General features: G+C 41.2%; 1 long non-coding RNA gene across 1 annotated transcript in view; it reads right to left on the bottom strand.

Annotated features, from left to right (window-relative positions):
• LOC122238015 overlaps positions 1-19,993 on the bottom strand; it is a 142,257-nt gene extending 122,264 nt beyond the window's left edge. Inside the window, exon 1 of the long non-coding RNA XR_006216942.1 lies at positions 19,796-19,993. This is a non-coding gene — a long non-coding RNA (uncharacterized LOC122238015). The remainder of the gene's footprint in view (positions 1-19,795) is intronic.
• Between the last annotated feature and the right edge of the window lie 459 nt (positions 19,994-20,452).

Here is a 20,452-nt window from a genome sequence, read left to right as displayed (position 1 = left end):
GTATTGAGGAATATTCAAAGCTTAAACTACAGTCTGAGGAAATGAGACTTAGATGAGATACTACAGTACAGGGACCATGGGCAATCTGCATGACCTTTGAAAGTCCAGAAGACATTTAACAATCACCAAAAGGAGAAGACTTACCAAATTCACAAGCCTCATTCATTTTGCCTAACACTGAAATAACTTCTAAGTTAAGAAAATAAAAAATAAGACAGGATTAAAAAAATAAAATAAATAAAATAAAATAAAATAAAATAAAATAAAATAAAATAAAATAAAATAAAACAAAACAAAAAAAAACAGGGGCACCTGGGTGGCTCAGTCGGTTAAGCATCCCACTTCGGCTCAGGTCATGATCTCGCAGTTTGTGAGTTCGGGCTCCGCGTCGGGCTCTGTGCTGACAGCTTGGAGCCTGGAGCCTGCTTCCGATTCTGTGTCTCCCTATCTCTCTGCTCCTCCCCTGTTCACGCTCTCTCTCTCTCGCTCTCTCTCTCTCTCAAAAATAAATAAACACACAAAAAAATTTTTTTAATTTAAAAAAAAAAGAAGACAAAAGGATTTAGGATCAGGCAAGCTGGCTTTGAGCTCCATCACTTAACAGTGGCCTGATCTTAGGCATGTCACTTAACCCCACAAAACCTCAGTTCCATCTTCTATAAAATGGGATTAATAATAATTCCTACCTCACACGGAATTAAATGTAATCATTTGCATAAGGATCATTTCTTAATATGCTGCAACAAACCCTCCCATCCAGGTAGCTGTTGCAATGAGACTTTGCCTCTCCTCTTCTCTATTTACCCTCCCCTTTTGAATCCCAGCTGGCCCTGGGAGTTGCTTTGTCCAACAGAATGAGGCAGAAGTGATGGGTGATTTCCAAGGTTAGACTGTAAGAAGTCTTGTAGCTTCCATTTTTGCACTTTTGGAAAACTCCCTCTTGAAAGCCAGCCACCGTGCCATAAAGAAGCTCTGGCTAGACTACAGAAAAAGAAGAAGCCACATACCGACAGACCCTGGAGAATGGAAGCCATCTTTAATGTTCTAAGACTAACTGTGCCCTCAGCTGAAGACAGCTCCACAAATGTCCTCAGCTGCACCACATGAAGCAGAGGAACACCCCAACTGAGCCCAGTCAACCCACAGAATCATGAGAAATAACAACCATTTTTGTTTTAATCCTCTAAGTTTCAGGGCAGTTTATAACACAGCATTAGTAACTGAGACAACGTGTACCCAGAGAGTTCCGGTGGCCCTTACATTTTTCCTGCGGCGTTTCTCAAAAAGGAGTGTTATTTGCACTTAGGCAGCACAGTTCCTCACTTGTGGGACTGTCTCATGTCGTACAGGACTTTCAGAATCCCTGGCCCTTACAAGTCATTGAGAGACCTCCAGTCCCAAACACCCCACTGCTATGAACCAACTCCAAGAGGAACACTTACTTCTGGGAGCATGAGGACTTCAGAGGTTAGCTTCACTAATCGTAAGGCAGAAAATTCTTCCTGTGTTCCCTGATCCTCATTATGAGTTGAAACACCTTCTTCCCTAGCATTTCATGCTACCTTCAAAGAAATGGACTGCATCGGGTCATACCAAAACTGAGTTTATAATGCCTATAAAATTGTATGATACTATTTGATGTAAATAATGCAACCAGATGTGATAAATCTGCATAGTTTGGCCTTAAAGGGGCTCCAAAGAAAACTGTCATCTACCCTCAAGTGCAGTTAATGTGTAAATCATCAACATTCTTTCACCAATTTATCCCATTTATTAGCACTTTGAGATCTGGAGAAAATAAGTAAATGAACATTATTCTTGGCTGCATGATTATCCTTGTCATTTTTTCTTGATGGATCTTTGTAACAAAAACTCCTAATTTAACAGATGGACTACACAAGACAGGATATTGTGGAGATGAAACTTCTCTAAGATAAATATTACTTTCTTGGAGGCAGAGAAGTGACTTCCTAAAAAAGAACTGTCATTAACCATGAATATCTGTTCTTTGTAAACACCAGGGAGGACCAAAACTTTATCTGTTAATTTCAACACAGTGAGATTCCAGGGTTTATATTTTCTTTTCTGGAGAGCTTCAAATTTCCAAGGCCAGCTTCAAGGGCAAGCTTTTCATTCAGGCACTGAATCATCCATACTCCTGTCTTAATAAGATATAAAATATTCCTTCTACCCCATCCTTCTATCCACACCCATTTCCCCTTTCATATTTCCATTAATTTATCATTTCATTTTCCTACTAACACATTAGTTGAAACAGGGATGGTAATTTATTTGAGCACATCTCTTGTCAACTTGGCTCTGAATGAAACTTGCTAGTATTGTGGACTGGGACACATCACCCAAAGGGGATACTGGATAGTGAGTTAGAATTTGGAATTAAGCTTCCCAAAATAACAAAATTATACTTTAAATCCTGGTATATTACTGACTCTAGATTGTACAAATTCCCCAGTGATCTTAGGGGAGTAGAAGGGAGAAATAATTAGATTATTAGGAAAAAATAAGATATTATGTAAGAATATAATGACATCTGTGTTTCTTGTACAGCTATCTGAACATGGTACTACATGTACAGGTTGTACAAGTGAAAGAAGCAAAATGTAGAAGTTCTCAGCTTTGAAAACTAACTGCTATATTAAGGAAAAACCAAGAGAGAGAGAGAGAGAGACAAAGAGAGAGAGAAACCTAAATACTCAATCTGCTAAAATTTAAACCTAAAATATATTCCTTAGAAAAATACATATGTTAGGATTCAAGTAGGTGAAAATATGCTACTTTTTACTCTGGTCTATTTTAGAAAAACCTGCTCCTTCATAAGTGAATAAGATGTTTATACTTCAAGGATATTTTTAATAGTTAACATTTCAAAGCCCAGGTAATATTTATTTTAATATAATTTGATATTTTAAAAAAAGGAAAAGAACACATTTCATTTTACAAAAGGTTTCATAACCAGGTTTCATTATGTGCTAATACCCTTTGGGAAATTCTAATGTGATTACACTTATTAAAAGTTAATGCATATACAAATTTTCATAAATTGATCTTTTGTGTAAATTGAGATACACATCTCTGGCAAGGGCTATATTCATTTCCAACTCCTGAAACGTTAATCTCTCAAAAGCCCTCTCCTCCTCCCTGCCCTAAATCCTTTGTTATTAATCTTCAGTGACCTCTCCCCAAAGTCTCCTACATCAAAACCATACTCTTTTTCTTAGTGTCAACCAAAGAAATACCAAAGAATAGACATTTACTTAATTAGGTAATGTGACGCCATCAGCTAATCCAGAGAATTGGACAATTCAAATTTCAAAATGATTCAAAGTACCTGAAACATTTGACAGCCCATAATATTTACCTATTGGGACTTCAGATAAAGGATCTACAGTGATCTCTTCTTTTAATGAAAAAATGAACTCTTCTGTCTACTGTGGAATATAAAGAGCATCAGGGCAATTGTGCAGCTTAGACAAAATATAGATCTACTGACTAACCAAAAGGAAAAAAAGAGGTCAGCTTACATTAATTAATCACAGTCCCTCAATGTGCCCGTTTCCACAGTTACCAAGTGGTAGAGAGAGACTAAAGTGCAAGTCTATCTTAATCTGAAGCCAAGTTCTCTCAACACTGCCACACTGCCTCCTGATTTGCCTCTATGAGCTTTCTGAATCCTGTACATGATAAGTAAATGTGCTTAATGGCTGAATCCTAGCGGGACTGTTGTGTTGTTTTGTTTTGAGGGATGTGCTAATAATGCTTGTGGTTTCCACCAAGCTCATTTCTGTTTGTCTCGATCATGAAACATGCTATAATTTTAATTGAAATACAAAGACAGGGGGAAAGGAGGGGCCATCAGAGAAGCTGAAAGAAATGAAGCCAACAGGAAGAAAGAAGCAAAGAGTAAAGTGAAGCTTGGTGCAGAAGAGATATGAGAGAAGGGAAAAGGAAGAGGAGATAAATTGGAAAGATCTAGAGGATGCAAGTAGAAGAAGATCTGGGGACTTCCTCCCAGGGGTGGTACACTAAGTAATTTGGGCCAACTCTCCTGCTGAAGAAAACTAAAATACCCAGAGAGAATATAAAAAATCATGTTATTTAAAGTATCAAGCTAAAAAGACAGTATGAAATTACTGGGCCAGGATCTATAAGAAAATAGAAAGCCAAAGATGAGAGTCTGGAATTTTGCCAAAAGCACAATGGCCAATCAACAAGAGGCAGCTCAGAGGCTGAGCAGTGCTTCTGACATCTTCAAAGGGCCACAGGGAAAAAATGTGTGGTACCTCTGATAGGAAAGTTATAAAGCTTCACTAAAAGACAGTAGAAGTGACCTAAATAAATGGAAAGAAATGTCACTGTTCATGGCTTGGAAGACTCAATACTGTATCAATACCCCAAGAAACAAAGAAGCCTATGGAACGGAATAGAGTGACTAGACATAGGCTAAGTCACAAATGGCACTTGATATAGAGGTGACACCTACGGGATTGGGGAAAAAATGGTTGAGACAACTGGACATCTGCATGAAGAAAATGAAACTTGACTTCCAACCTCACACTCCATCATTACCCATGCCCACCCCCCTCCATTTACACACACACACACACACACACACACACACACACACATATCAGAAAAACCCTTGCCTTTATGCATTGGCACACATGACGTAAGCATATTCATGAAATACTGTGTGAAAGAGTAAAATTTTAAAAAATCAAAACAACACATGTACATAAAGAGTAGAATGAATAAATAAACATGTAGAACGTTCACATCATGAAATATAATAGTGCCATGAATATTACAACATGGACATACATTACAACATTACGATAGTGCCAAAATGAATATTACAACATGGACATAATGTTTAAAAACATTAAAAATTTTGTTATAGAAAAACTACAAATATATTAAAAATATAGTATTCAACAATGCAAGCGTGCAGGCCATGAATCTGTAAATACAAGTAAGGAACTGTTAGATGCAAAATTCAGAAGAGTGGGATACTTCTAGGGAAAAAGGATGGACCTGGGGAAGGCACACAAGGTACTTAACAGTAACAGTGTGTTGTTCTTTTTCTTAAATCAAGGAGTAGGTAAGTGATGCTTTGTATTTTGTTATTTTGTATCTACTTAAAATTTAATAGAAATGTAACAAATATATGAATTGGCCCAATAGTGAAGGGTCAAGTTTGAACTCAACATTCAAATGAGGCCAAAACCAATGCTGAAGCTCACTACCATTGGATGAAATTCTTGAGACAGGATAAATCTGAAAATTTTCCCAGAAAATAAACTGAATCATCAGTTTGATCTGATTATTTAATATATTATTTCTCAAATATTAAAGTTGACATTATAGTGCAGGAATAATCATTTCTCAGCTTCATTAACCGCCAGTGATTCACCTTCCATGCATGGTCAATGTACCACGTATTTACAAAATCCAATAGACCCTTCCTTTCAACTGAAGTTAGCAAAAGGAACTTTTTTTTTTTTTTTTTTGCCAAATCTAGTCAAAATAGACTACTGCTGATAGTAATGCTGCCCTTCCACTCTAGCAGCAACTGGCTTAAAGGAATTTTGCCTACTCTTCTCTTTCAGGACTTAAGCTCTAGTCAATAGTGATTGTGCAATTTCACTGAAGCAACCTAACAAATGGAATCTCTGTGCATTGCTGGAAGAAGCTGTTTTCAGAATATTTTCAGGAGCAAATGCAGTTTTTTGCCCTCATTTATATATTTTTTTAATATTATGCAAAAACGTACTATTTTAATGTGTCCTTAATCCTTAGATCTACAAACATGACAATAGGGCACCTAAATGACTTCCAAGAGAGAAAAACAGTCTGAATTCCTATTTGCATCTTAGCTTTCATTAGATGCACAATGATTTCACTATCTTTCCTGGAGCAGTGTAAGAAATGAATCCTTCTAGTAGATATCATGCACCTTCAAGTTCATCAGTTAAGGTACTTTTTCAGCAGGTTCCAGCAAATGAACTATTTTATCTTCAAGAGGCCCACAGATTCTCAGTCCTGGCTTGTAGGTATTACTAAGTATTCAGGAAGACTTTAAACATGTAGTTGCTACTCCTTCATCCTATTTGAATATTTTGTATGACTATTTGACAAGGCAATTTTAAAACCTCTTGGATATTATGGTGCTTGTCTTTGGCTGAGGAACAATAATAAGTGGTCTGATACCTTACAGCCAGTAATCTTACCATGGTACCTCACGCTGCGATTCCTTTCTGAACCTACAAGTAAAGGGTGTGAACATAATATCATATCTTTCAAGCCTGAAGTTATTCATACCCTTCACAATGTTGGGGTGTTGTTGTTGTTGTTGTTGTTGTTGTTGTTGTTTTGCAATGGCAATGATAATACATGACATTGCACTGATTTTCCTTTTTAAGTTTAAAATATTTCTTTAAATTGATTTACTGTTATTGGCTGTTTTGAGATCCAGACATCTCTCAGAAAGAGGAGTTCAGATAGAGAGGAGTAGGGGGGACTCTAAGCTTACCTCATCCCTTGAACACAGATGTATATATATCAATTCATTCTGAACACCCAAGAAATCAATCTGAGTACTGAGAGAACAAAACTGCACATGTACAAATAGAAAACGACCACCTCTTAGAAGCTAGAGCTACAGAGAGTTGATTTGGGGGAGAAAAGAGGTGCAGACACTTGGAGGGGAGAGACCCCTGATCATGGAGATAGGAGCGAGAGAGAAAGAAAGAGAAAGAGAGCAAATATGTGCAGGGGATTCCACAAGAAAATCTGTTCCCCAAAACCACTGACTGGGAAAAGGAGAGGGGCTGAATACCACAAGTTTTTATAAGCAATGGAGCACAAAGTCTGGAGTTTTAGAGGTCTGTGCCAGGACTAGGGTCATGCCTGGTGCACTTCATGGTGCTCCACTGGGGAAGGAGCATGGCGACCCAGGAGCAGGCAACATGGTTTGAGGCTACCCTAGGTTGCACAAGGAGAAACAGTTCCCCTTCTTGGAATGCATTTGGGAATGCCAGCATGACCTCTCCAGGGACAAAAGACCCTGTGGGCACTACTGAGCTGCCTTGTTCACTGGCATAGGAACAAAGACACCGACTGAGGGCAACAAGCCTTGGTGCCGGCTACTGCTGCACTCTACCATAAACTCTAAGCTGCTGCACGGTCCTGTGACTGTTTTCTGGGACAAACCGGCTCCAGGCCACAGCACAGTGAGACCCTCCCCCAGAGGATCAGCACAGGTCTGCGCCCCAGGTATGTCTTAAGTTTGGAGTCTCAAAACCCAGGTGCACCTGAGATAAAACACAAGAGTGCTGTGCTGCCTGGCAGGCGACAGCTCAAACACTGAGTGAAGGCCGGGATCTAATGGAACAGGAAGGGTGACTGCTCTTCTGCGAGGGTTTCCTAAGGAGTGGCAGGCATAAACTCCCTGCTCTGGAGAGAGCTGGGCAATGCTATTTCCTTTCCCACCCCCCAGCCCCTGCCCCTCAACACTTACTGACTTTAGTGAGCATAACAGTGCCACCAAGTGGAGGCCAGAGCCACTCACACCAAGCCCCACCCGTCTGTGCCTTGCAGGTACATCTCCACTGGGGCAAGTCTACAGGAGAATCAGTGCAGCAGGCCCCACCCCCAGAAGGCCAGCACAGACCTGTCATACGCGCCAAGTCTACTGATCACAGAGTGTTGCAAATCTTCAGCTTTAAGGAAAACAGGATCTAGCTTCCTTTGTTTTGTGCGGGGGGGGGGGGGGGTTGGGGGGGGTGGGGGGGGTGGGGGGGGGTGGGGGGGGGTGGGGGGGGTGGATACAGAAAAAGTTACTATTTACTTATTTCTTTATTTAGTTTGGCTCTACCCTTTATTATTATTATTATTTTTGAGAAGAGACAGAGCATGAGCAGGGGAGGGGCAGAGAGAGAGGGAGACACAGAATCTCAAGGAGGCTCCATGCTGTGAGCTGTTGGTACAGAGCCCAACACAGGCCTGCAACCCATGATCCATGAGATCATGACCTGAACTGAAGTCAGACACCCAACTAACTGAGCCACCCAGGCACCCCGGCTCTAGCTTCTTTTAACAAGCAGACCAAAACACATCTAAGATCTAGCTTCCTTTTATTTCTTTTTGGACCTCTTCTTAATATAGCCATTACTCTCAGGAACAGCAATATAACAGCTTTTCCTAACAATCACACACAAAAAACAGTTACCTTGACAAAATGACAAGACAGAGGAATTCATTCCAAAAGAAAGAACAGGAAGAAGTAATGGCCAGGGATTTAGTCAATACAGATACAAGTAACATGTCTGAACTAGAATTTAAAACAATTATAAGGATACTAGCTGGGCTTGAAACAAAAAGCACAGAAGACACTGGAGAATCCCTTACTGCAGAGATAAAAGAACTAAGAACTAGTCAGGCCGAAATTTAAAATGCTACAACCAAGATGAAACCCAAATGGATGCCATGACAATGAAGATGGACAAAGCAGAGAAACGAATCAGTGATACAGAAGATAAAATCATGGAAAGTAATGAAGCTGAAAAGAAAAGGGAAAGGAAGGCAATGGATCACAAAGGTAGACTTAGAGAACTCTGCAACTCCTTAAAGCATAATCACAGGAGTCCCAGAAGATGAAGAGAGAGAAAAGGGGGCAGGTTTATTTGAGCAAATTATAGCTGAAAACTTCCCCAATCTGGGAAATCCAAGAAGCACAGAGAACTCTCATTATATTCAACAAAAGATGACCATCACCAAGACATACCATAGTCACATTCACAAAATACACAGACAAGGAAGGAATCTTGAAAGCAGCAAAGGAAAAAAATTCCATCACCCAAAATGGAAGAGAGATCAGGTTTGCAGCAGATCTGTCCAGAGAAACTTGGCAGGCTAGAAAGGAGTGGCAGGATATATTGAAAGTGCTGAATGGGAAAAACCTGCAGCCAAGAATATTCTATGAAGCAAGGCTGTCATTCAGAATAGTAGAAAAGATAGAGTTTCTCAGACAAACAAAAACTAAAGTAGTTTGTGACCACTGAACCAGCCCTGCAAGAAATATTAAAGGGGACTCCTTGAGTGGGAAAGAAAGACCAAAAGCAACAAAGACTAGAAAGGAACAGAGAACATCACCAGAAACACCAATTTTACAGGCAACACAAAAGCACTAAATTCATATCTATCAATAATCACTCAGATATCTCTCAACAGGCTAGGAAACCAGAAGCAGTCAGTTTAGGGACTCCAGAAATGACACTAGAGTAGGCATTTGGTGATTTGGTCTTCTAAAACTTGAAAACAAAGCCACAGCTTGAATGGCACAATTTTAGGTAAAGAGTGAGGCCAAAGCTAAACTTTGGAGCATCAGTCAACTTTAATAAAATAATCAAAAAAATAAAGAGACAAAGTTTAAACTAAAGGGATTAATATATCCATTCAACAAATTCGTATTGAGTATTTACTACATGCCATACATTATGTCAGGAACTGAGGATAAAGTAATGAACCAAACAGATACAAGTTCCTGTCCTCACAGAATTTACATTTTAGTTTAGAGAGGTGGGAAGGAACAAACAATAATAATAAATATACAAACAAGTATCAGGTGGTGATAAATGCTCTATGGAGAAATAAAGCTAGGAAGAAGAATCAGGAAGAGTAGGTGAAGTGGAGGAGGAAAGTGCTATTTTTTAAAGCATGCTTAGGGAAGTCCTCATGGTTAAGGAAACATTTGGACAGAAAACTTTTAAAAAAACATACTTTCAAAAGCAGTATTTTTCAAATGAATGGGCAAAGGTATATCAGGTTCATGAAAAATAAAGAACAGAATTTCACAAAACTGTATCAGATAAAAAGAGAATTCAAGATCTAAAATTGCATATAAGAGCAAAAACCACTAATTCAAAGACTTATTAAAAAGGAGAATTGTTAAATAAATTATGGTAAATTTATACAATTAAGTAATGGGTAGCCATTAAAAGATGACACAGCTATCCATATCATATTATTGAATTTCAAAAGATTACATATCTAAAATTACATATACACACACACACACACACACACACACACACACACACACATACAGAGAAAGAGAGAGATTTTTTTTAAGTCTGGAAGACTATACAACAAACTTTTAATAATGGTACAGAGTGGGAATGAAATTCTTGGAAGAGACCAAGAAGACCTTGGCTTTTACTTATGCAAGTTTATATTATTTTAGAATTTTACAACAAATACTTATTATAATAAAAAAATCTGCTGCACAAGTGTTTTTAAATAATTCAAGGGAAAGTAGAATTATTTCACATTGATGAAGAATATAATTCAAATTAGGGATATTATTTCCATGAACTTCTTTATATACAGCAAAAACATCTAATAAGGCAAGAATAAAGTCATATAAGTATAATAGTAGTGGAAGGATTTCACTCACCATTCTAATCTTCAACAGATTAACTGGTCAAAAACAATGGTAAGGAGACTCTGAATCCTGTCATTAGTAAGTCTGATTTAAGTGCTAGTAGCTAACTCTCAACTCTACAGAAAACAGAACTTATTTTCCAACACCTATAAAAAATATAAACATTTGTCACATATTATGCTACAAAGAGAGTCTATAAATTCCAAAAAGCAGAAATTGTGTAAGTTACCCTCTCTGTTCCCAAAGCAATAAACTGATAAAGATTTGAAATTAAAAGAAACAAAAGTTAAACACTTAGAAATTAAAGGCCAGTCTCCTAAGTAATTCTTAGATCAAAGAGAAAAATTAACTCTTATATAATGTTTAATACTAAATAATAATAATACCATTATATCCTAAAATGTACAAAAACAGTCAAAGCTGTTATCTAAAAGAAATTTATACCACTAAAGTTGCGTACTGATAAAGGAAAACTGCTTGTAATAAATTAAGTATTAAAGCAAAGAAAAACCAAAATCAATGTAAAATAAAGAAAGGAATTCATAAGAGTAGAAATTAATGAATTGAATTAGTAAAACAGTGGAAACAATCAAGAGCTACTTCTTTGAAAATACAAATAACATAGAAAATAAAACGATATGTTCCAGTACTACATGAGATGTTTCTAGGTTTTAAACTAGTTTAGTAATTTTCTTAAAAATAACAAACAACTTATGAAGAGTTCTGAAAATGCTATATTATTTTTAACCATCAGGTTCTAAGTGAAAAATATTCCTTGCCACCTGCATCAATACTATTACCCATCCACCCAATCATAAGTGAAATCTATTATTAACTGCTACATTAAAAAGTGCTTTATGCTTTCCAAAGAGTTTTGAGTGTGAGTCTTGTCCCTGACTTGAATCCACTATTGACTTAGAAATGGACAGAAGTAGTAAGCTATTCAGTTTAATCTGTGCATGGAGGGGTGCCTGGGTGGCTCAGTCAGTTAAGCGTCCGACTTCAGCTCAGGTCACGATCTCACTGTCTGTGAGTTCGAGCCCCGCGTCAGGCTCTGGGCTGATGGCTCAGAGCCTGGAGCCTGCTTCCCGGTTCTGTGTCTCCCTCTCTCTCTGCCCCTCCCCCGTTCATGCTCTGTCTCTCTCTGTCTCAAAAATAAATAAACGTTAAAAAAAAAATTTTTAATCTGTGCATGGAGAGTCCCAGCCACTGCTTCCAACCCTGTGGGATGGATGCCCCCTTTCTGGTGCCTAATGACATCTTGGTCAGATTCCACAGGCTTCCAAATATTTTCATTTGTTAACTCAGTCCAGTCCCAACTGAAAGTGTCAATTTCATCTATAACTTAAAGTTTTCTCTTTCCCCAAAACATGTTGTACTGTGGCTCCAGGCACTTGGAACAGGGAAGGGACATGGCCTGTTCTTTACACATCTCCTGTCTACCCTTTTAAACCTTCTACCTCCTCCAGGGCTGAGGCAAGAAAGAACACCAGGGGGAACAAAGAATGTCTCCTGACCTGATTGGAAGAGGTTACTATTCTTTCTTGTTACAACTCCTCTGACCCACTATGCCTTCAGAAAGCAAACATTTAAATGCTAACCAAGGCCTCCCCACCCTACTATTGTTCCCTGCTGTGGGAAATCAAGCTCAGCCTCAAAATCTGTCACAAGACCCTTTCCTTGGCTCTAAACACCAGCAACCCATCCCATGGCCTCTGCTGCTGGGATTCTGGAAGGTCTAGCTTGCAGCCTCTTGGGTGACTAAAAACCAGCAAATAGCTCAAGGACCCTCCTCAAAGTCCAGATGACCCACAGGTACCTCACTAGCCTACTGTGCAGCCACTCCCCACCCCACCTGGTCCTGTCATGTCTTTATAATTCTCTTCTCCTCCACTGGACTAAGAATATGGGCAGGTCGTCAGTTCCACTGCCCAAGCAGGTGTCCAAACAGGAAATGAAAAGCTAGCCTCCTCCACTAACAGGCACCTCCCAATCTTCAAGAAAGACTGTCTTATTATTGTCCCTACCCCAGGGCTTCTAGAAGATGCTAAACTTTTTACCACAAATACTGCATCCTCCAAAAGACCCAATTCTCAGATGACTCCCTCCCTCTCCCAGTCCTCTTCTTACACAGGCTGAGACAGGACAGTGGGGTGGCAGTTGGTAATTGTGCAAGATATGCCATGTTTAGGACACCCTACAGAGGTGGCCCTTTTTCTAATGTTCTCCATTTTGTGCTTTGGCTAAAATTCTAACCCAAGGGGAAAAGTCCCATTTAACATCCTGTTACAAATATATAATGGTTTCTCCATTAAGTTCTGCATCATCTCCCTAAACAATGGAGTTCACTCTGATTCTCTCCCTGAATTCAAAGCTCATTAAACCTTGAACAAAGAAATAGACCTGAGATCCAGTTTCCCTGTCTCTCCAGAATTTTAAGTCTTACTAATCCTTGTCTATGGTCAACCTTCACAGTCGCCGCATTCCTTGCGTCTGCATGGCAGTGTCCCTGAGAGAGAAGAGAGGGAAGCACTAATACTCTTGCTAAAACAGGTTCTTTAGTCAGGAATGGTTTCATCTTCCTGTCCCATAGCATGTTATCACCACACTAGCCACACTGTTAGGTCAGAAATGCCGGGTTCCATCTACTAAGGGATCTAAACCTCCTGGGGCTAGGGGTTAAAAATAACTCAGTAAGTATTTAGGGCCTGGAAAGGAAATCAGACCCTGCCAAGCGGTCTGAACACACCAAACCAAATCTCCAGTTCCCTGAGGGGGCTTCACATGTCCCTAAGGTTTTCTGTCACACCTTATCCCCATCATCTCACTCCTTCTACCTGCAAGTTACCCCAGAGAAAAAAGCACCTCGCGAAATGGTATATGAGGAAAGCCGATAATCCAGGCCACTTAAAAGAAATGTTCACAGGAGGATTCTGACTGCCTCTTACAAAAGAAAGAAATGGGGGTGCCTGGGTGGCTCAGTCAGTTAAGTGTCCCACTTTGGCTCACATCAAGATCTCACAGTTCATGGGTTCAAGCCCCACATTGGGCTCTGTGTTGACAGCTCAGAACCTGGAGCCTGCTTTGGATTCTGTCTCCCTATCTCTCTCTGCCCCTCCCCTACTTGTATTCTGTCTCTCTCAAAATTGAATAAATGTTAAAAATTTTTTTACAAAGAAAGAAATGACCCCCAAGCAGAGTTAAGCCAAAGCCTCAGAGAACCTAATGCCTAGAGAATCAACTGCTGGGAAAAGAATGGCAGCTTGGCATTATCCACTGTGATTTTACCTCAAGAATTTGAAATGCTTTACTTGTAACTGAGTCACCTGCATTGCAAAGGTCCAACTCGGGTTCACTATTATTTAATTTATTTTATGGATTTCACCCTAGCCTCACAAAAGAAAACCATGTGTGAGATTATGGAGTGAATACTGGTGCAGGACTTAGGAAAAGAATAGGTGGTTTGATTACTATTATCTATTCTTCTCAGGACATAAGGGTACAGCAAATACTGGCAGTTAAAGATTTCTGGTGAGTACACTTTTCTTTTGCTTTTTTGTAAGCCTCCCCTACAGATAAGGTAGCAAAGGGGAAGAAATTGGAGAAAAGTTTAAAAGAATCTGTGGGAGCAGATATGCATTATATAACAGTAATGTTTACCTACTCCACAAGATACCAAATGCTGCAATTTATAACACCAGAATATTTCTAAATGTGACTTCCAGATGTTCTGCTTGGTTGAATGGTGGCCCCCAAAAGTTATGTCCACATGCTAACACCCCAGCCTTTTAAATACGACATTATTGGGAAAATGGATCTTTGCAGCTAGGTTAAGGATCTTAAGATAAGATTATCCCAGTTAACCAGGTGGGCCCTAAATCCAACGACAAGTGTCCCTATAAGAGACAGAAGAGGGAAACACACAGACACCCAAAGACAAAGAGCAGAAGTCCATGTGAAGATGGACACAGAGATTGCAGGGATGTGGCCACAAGCCAAGGAATACCTGGAGCCACCAGAAGTTGAAAGAGGCAAAGAAGGATTCTTCCAAAAATCCTTTGGAGGGAACATAATGTGATTTCAGACCTCTGGACTCCAGAACTGTGAGAAAATAAAGTTCTGCTGTTTCAAGCCACCGAGTTTGAGGCCATTTGTTATATCATCCAAAGGAAATAAATACACCCCACAGGACATCAGCGTTTTATTTAGTCGATTATTACTGACCTATTTATTACTACATAGATTATTTAGTTTATTATATAGTAGAGAATTATATTGGAGGATTGGATTAAGAAGATGGGCACATATGAAGCTGAGTACATAAGAAGCTGAGTATGTATGCAGGCCTGCCCCCAAATCCCTAGAAATGACAGAAAACTTTTGTGTTTTTTATCAAGCATAGAGATACTCTCAGGAAACCACAAATTACCTATATATTACCTGTGTGTAAAAGTAAAATTAGATTGGATTTAAAATGAAAACTAGGGGCGCCTAGGTGGCTCAGTCAGTTAAGCGTCTGACTTCAGCTCAGGTCATGATTTCACAGTTCATGGGTTCAAGCCCCATGTCGGGCTCCTGTGCTGACAGTTCAGAGCCTGGAGCCTGCTTCAAATTCTGTCTCCCTCTGTCTCTGCCCCTCCCCCGCTCTCACTCGGTCTCTCTGTCCCTCAAAAATAAACATTAAAAAAAATTATAAAAAAAAATAAAATAGAATGAAAACTAAAGCCCCAAGAGGAGTGACATCACCAAAATGACAACCCACATAGGAGATCCTAGCCTCTGTCCCACAAAGCTCAGTAATAGACAGCTATCCATGAACAAAAAGAGCTCTGAGAGAGAGCTTCTGGAGTCCACTTAAGAAACATTAGCAAAACAGTGGAACAAAAATCCTGAGAATAACCACACAAGAAGAGAAGGAAGACACTTTTATTTTGCCTCCTTCATCAATCCCACTGCTCACTGCCAACAGGAACTTCCCAGCTGGAAAGAGTTCCTTTCACCAGGAAAGAGTAGGGTGGGCCACCAGCTTCTCCATTGTTTGGGGTGCTACACAAAGGTCTTGCTTTGATCTCACCCCACCCAGGGGGCAAAGCTGAGACAAACAGAGAGGGTTAGGAACAAGAGGGTGAAGGCAGAGACTACCAAGAACAGCCAGTGGGAGTGACCACAGTTCACAGTGACCTGCTCTGTCAACAACCTGCATATTCCCCCAGCTTTTGCCCCACAGGTATTCATGTTTGCTGATGCCAGCAGCTGCCTGGGTCCTTCCCTTATTCCTACTCTGCCTTCCCCCCAACCCCCAATGAACCTGGGATCTAGACTGCCCAGGACTCTGTGTCTACGTGAGTACCAGACTCCAGCCTAGACCCCCACAGCTGACACCTACTGCCATGTGCACACTCAGAGCTAGATCCTCTAGCTAAGTACCTGCACACCCCTGGTGCAACCCCCAACACCAGCCTCTCACAGTATGAATGTCCAGGGGGATACTGTACAGCCAAAGGATAGCACACTGACAGCCAGAGCCCCGTAGGCTGCCAGTGAGCCCATAGCTGGCCTTGGCCCTTGCTGTTTGTCCTGGCCCCATCAAAACATGTCTGTCTGCATCTGGCCTCTGTCACTACGTAGGCACCTACAGCTGGTCCCTGCAACTGAATGTGTGCACACCACTGGCTCCAGCCATCACCACTGCCTGACCTGGTCCCTAGCCACTGGACCTGGAGATGCTACTGAGGACCCCAACAGCTCTTGCAGCCACTGCAGCATGCCCATTCCCACAACAGTCACAAAGGACCACACAGTTGTTTAAGTTGTGGATCCCAGCGGCCTGAGCCAAAGAGGTAACACACTCCTCCAGACCCGGTGCCATCACATGCTCCTGTACTTGCTACTCTGTGCCACGAGACCCAAGTCACAGCAAGCTTCAGCATGTCTGTGCCCACAGGTGAAAGTCTACCCTTACAGAAGTTAGTTCTTAAAGTCTGGAAGAGGTCACTGCTTCTTCAAATGTGTACTTACACAAAGCTACAGGGATCATGACAAATCAAGGAAATATGACTCCACCAAAGGAATACAGTAAAACTCCATTAACTGGCCCCAAAGAAACAAAGATACAGGAATTACCCAACAAAAAATTCAAACTAATTTTTCCAAAGATGCTCAGAGAGCTACCAGAGAACACAAGTAAACAATTTAAAAATATCAAGTAAACAATACAAGAGCAAAAGGAGTAATTCAACAAGATAGTTGCATTTGTACATATTAACAACAAAGTATCTGAAAAAGAAACAATAAAATAATGCCATTCACAACAGCATAAAAAAGAATAAAATGCTTAGGAATAAATTTGACCAAGGAGATAAAAGATCTGTACCCTGAAAACCACAGATTTTAACAAAACAATGACGAAGGCATAAACAAATGGAAAGATAACCTATCTTCATAAATTAGAAGAATATTGTTAAAACATCCATACCACCCAAAGCCATCTATCAATTCAATGCAATTGTTATCAAAATTCCAATGCCACTTTTCACAGAAATAGAAAATACAATCCTAAAATTTGTATGGAACCACAAAAGACCCCAAATAGCCGAAGCAATCTTGAGAAAGAGTAAAGCTGGAGACATCATGCTTCTGGATTCAAACTGTAAAGCTATAGTGATCAAAACAGTATTGTAATGTCATAAAAACACTCACATAGACCAATGGAACAGAATCAAGAGACCAGAAATAAACCCTTGCACATATGGTCAACTAATAGCTGAAAAGGGAGCCAAGAGGGGCGCCTGGGTGGCTCAGTCCATTAAGCGTCTGACTTCAGCTCAGGTCATGATCTAGCAGTTGGGGAGTTCGAGCCCTGCATTGGGCTCTGTGCTGACAGCTCGGAGCCTGGAGCCTCTTCAGATTCTGTGTGTGTGTGTGTGTGTGTGTGTGTGTGTGTGTCTGCCCCTCCCCTGCTTGCACTCTGTCTCTATCTCTCTCAAAAATAAACATTTTTAAAAAATTTTTTAAAAAGAAAGAAAGAAAAGGGAGCCAAGAATACTCAATCAGAAAAGGACAGTCTCTTTAATAAGTGGTGTTGGCAAATCTGGAAAACCACATGCAGAAGACTGAAACTGGACCTCTATTTTATACTATTCACAAAAAATAAATCAAAATGGAATAAAGACTGGGGCGCCTGGGTGGCTCAGTCGGTTAAGCGTCCGACTTCGGCTCAGGTCACGATCTCGCGGTCCGTGAGTTCAAGCCCCGCGTCGGGCTCTGGGCTGATGGCTCAGAGCCTGGAGCCTGCTTCCGATTCTGTGTCTCCCTCTCTCTCTGACCCTCCCCCATTCATGCTCTGTCTCTCTCTGTCTCAAAAATAAACTTAAAAATACTTTGAAAAAAAAATGTTTAAAAAAAATGGAATAAAGACTTAAACATAAAACTTAAACCATAAACCTTTAAGAAGAAAGCATTAGGTCTTGACATTGGTCTTGGCAACAATTTTTTGCATATGACACCAAAGTACAAGCAACAAAAGCAAAACATTAATAGTAGGAGTATATCAAATGAAAAAGCTTCTGCATAACAAAGCAAACAATCAAAAAAATGAAAAGGCAACCTATGGAATGAGAGAAAACATTTGTAATTGTATCTAAGATAAAGAGTTAATATCTAAAATGCGTGAAGAATTCATATAACTCAATAGAGGGGGGAAAATCTGACTTGAAAAATGAGCCGTGGAATCAAAAGACATTTTTCCAAAGAAAACATACATACAGCCAACAGGTATATAAAAGGGTACTCAACTTCACTAATCATCAAGAAACTGCAAATCAAAATCACAATGGGATATCACCTCACACCTGTCAGAATGGCTATTATCCAAAAGACAAGAGATAACAAGTGTTGGAGAGGATGTGGAGACAGGAAATTCTGTGCACCTGATTGGAATATAAATTGCACAGTCACCATGGAGGTCCCTCAAAAAATTAAAACTAGAGGGGTACCTGGGTGGCTCAGTCAGTTAAGTGTCTGACTCTTGACTTGGGCTCAGGTCATGATCTCATGGTTCATGGATTCAAGTCCCCAGGCGGGCTCTGCATTGACAGCTCTGAGCCTGGAGCCTGCTTCAGATTCTGTCTCTCTCTCTCTGTCTCTCTCTTTCTCTCTCTGCCCCTTCCCTACTTGTGCTCTTTCTTGCTCTTAAAAATAAACAAATAAACGTTTTTTTTAAATAATTAAAACTAGAACATGTGATCCAGCAATTCCACTTCTAGATATATATTCAAATATAATTAAAACAGGATCCTGAAGAGATATCTTCAATCTTCTCACCACAAAAAGGAAATGGTAATTATGGGACATGATGCAAGTGTTAGCCAAACACTGTGATCATAATCATTTTGCAATTTAAGTGTATCAAGTCAACATACTGTGTACCTTAAGCTTACACAATGTTATTTGTCAACTGTATTCCAATAAAGGTTAAATAAATACATATAGAGGTGCTTGGGTAGGTCCACAGGTTGAGTGCCATACTCTTAATTTCCACTCATGTCATGATCCCAGGGTCGTGAGATCGGAGCCGGCACTGAGTTCTACACTGAGCATGGAGCCTGCTTAAGATTCCCTGTCTCCCACTGCCCCTCTCCCCTACTTGTACTCTCTCTCTAAAAAACAAAAACAAAAATAAAAATAAATCCATATGTACATACATACATACATACATACATCCAAAGCCCCAAGTCTGTTCATCAGAAAACTTCTGCAAAAAGCGGCAGCTGCTCCTGGGATGCTCTCAGTTCTGAGTTAGCGAATAAGGAGAACCCTAAAGGGACCGGAAACGAACTCTTGGGGTAATTTGTCAAGGCCCTCCAAAGGACCATCCAAGAGATCTGTCCTTCCCTCTAAGCAGGTAGTAAAATCGTGAAGTCATTAGCCCCAGGAAGCGCAGTGAGTGTGGGTTCTTGGGCAGGATGCTGGTTAGAAGATGAAGTCTCCACACTCAGAAGACCAGGCTACTCTCTGCCTTACCGGAACCCTCCCAACCTCCTTGCAGTCGCTAGAAGCAGTCTGTGATAAGCAGATGCAACATTCAGGAACAGGAACTTGCACATTCAGAAACCAGCACCCACTACTGTAAGAGGAGGGGGTCATGTGGGCTCAGGCCGGAATGCCGCAACCACCAGTGGTGCTCCCGGGAAGTGCGGTGGACATCGGACAAGACGAGGCGGACAAGGTGGCCAAGCCCCTCCCCCCCCCACACACATACCCCGCAGCGGGGCAAGCCCGACTGCCCGACGTCCGAGCCCGAGGGATAGAAACTGGAAAGAAAACCGCCCTCACTTCAACAATGCATAGGTGGCGAGGCAGTTTCTCTGAAGAAAAGAATATGGCGCTTTCTGACCCCATGGCGTCCTCACGCCTCAGCAAGCTGGCCGACGACAAGAACCTGAGCCCGGCGGTAGTGGAACACGAGGAGGACACCACGAGACGCGAAGCTGAGAGACCGCACATGCGCATCTTCACCAGCGGCTCCCTGTCCCGCCTCCAGCACGTTCTCGCGTGATCTTCCTGCGTGTGACGTGGATTGCGGCGGTTGCCAAAGTCCTGTGTTCCCGTGCTGCGCTTGTGTGAGTGACCGTCACCAGTCCCCCGTTGTGGCCTCCTTGCTTTGAGGCAGCGATAGCTGGATGTCAGGGACCTGTCCATGTCAGAGACCTGCAGGCTCTCCGGGGTCTGCAGCACTGAGACCGCAGGGCAGCTGGAGTGGACTCGTACCGCAAGGGCAGCCTCCTGGCGGACCTGGTGTGAGCTCCGTGAAGTCGGACCACGTGAGGCAGGCGGGCGAAGACGATTGCATCCGGCAAGAGGGACTCTCCTGTAACCGCATCTGCGGAAGTACCGGGGGTATGCACCCGGAGGGGTGCCCGAGAGCTTTCGCTGGCGCTCTCACCATTCGCGAGCCTGCTGCCTTTTGCCAAGATCCTCCTCCAGCCTGGA

This window comes from Panthera tigris, chromosome B1 (genome assembly GCF_018350195.1).
Source record: "Panthera tigris isolate Pti1 chromosome B1, P.tigris_Pti1_mat1.1, whole genome shotgun sequence".
Lineage (NCBI taxonomy): Eukaryota > Metazoa > Chordata > Mammalia > Carnivora > Felidae > Panthera > Panthera tigris.
Note: the sequence above shows the minus strand (reverse complement) of the source record. Positions and strands in the feature narration are given on the sequence as shown.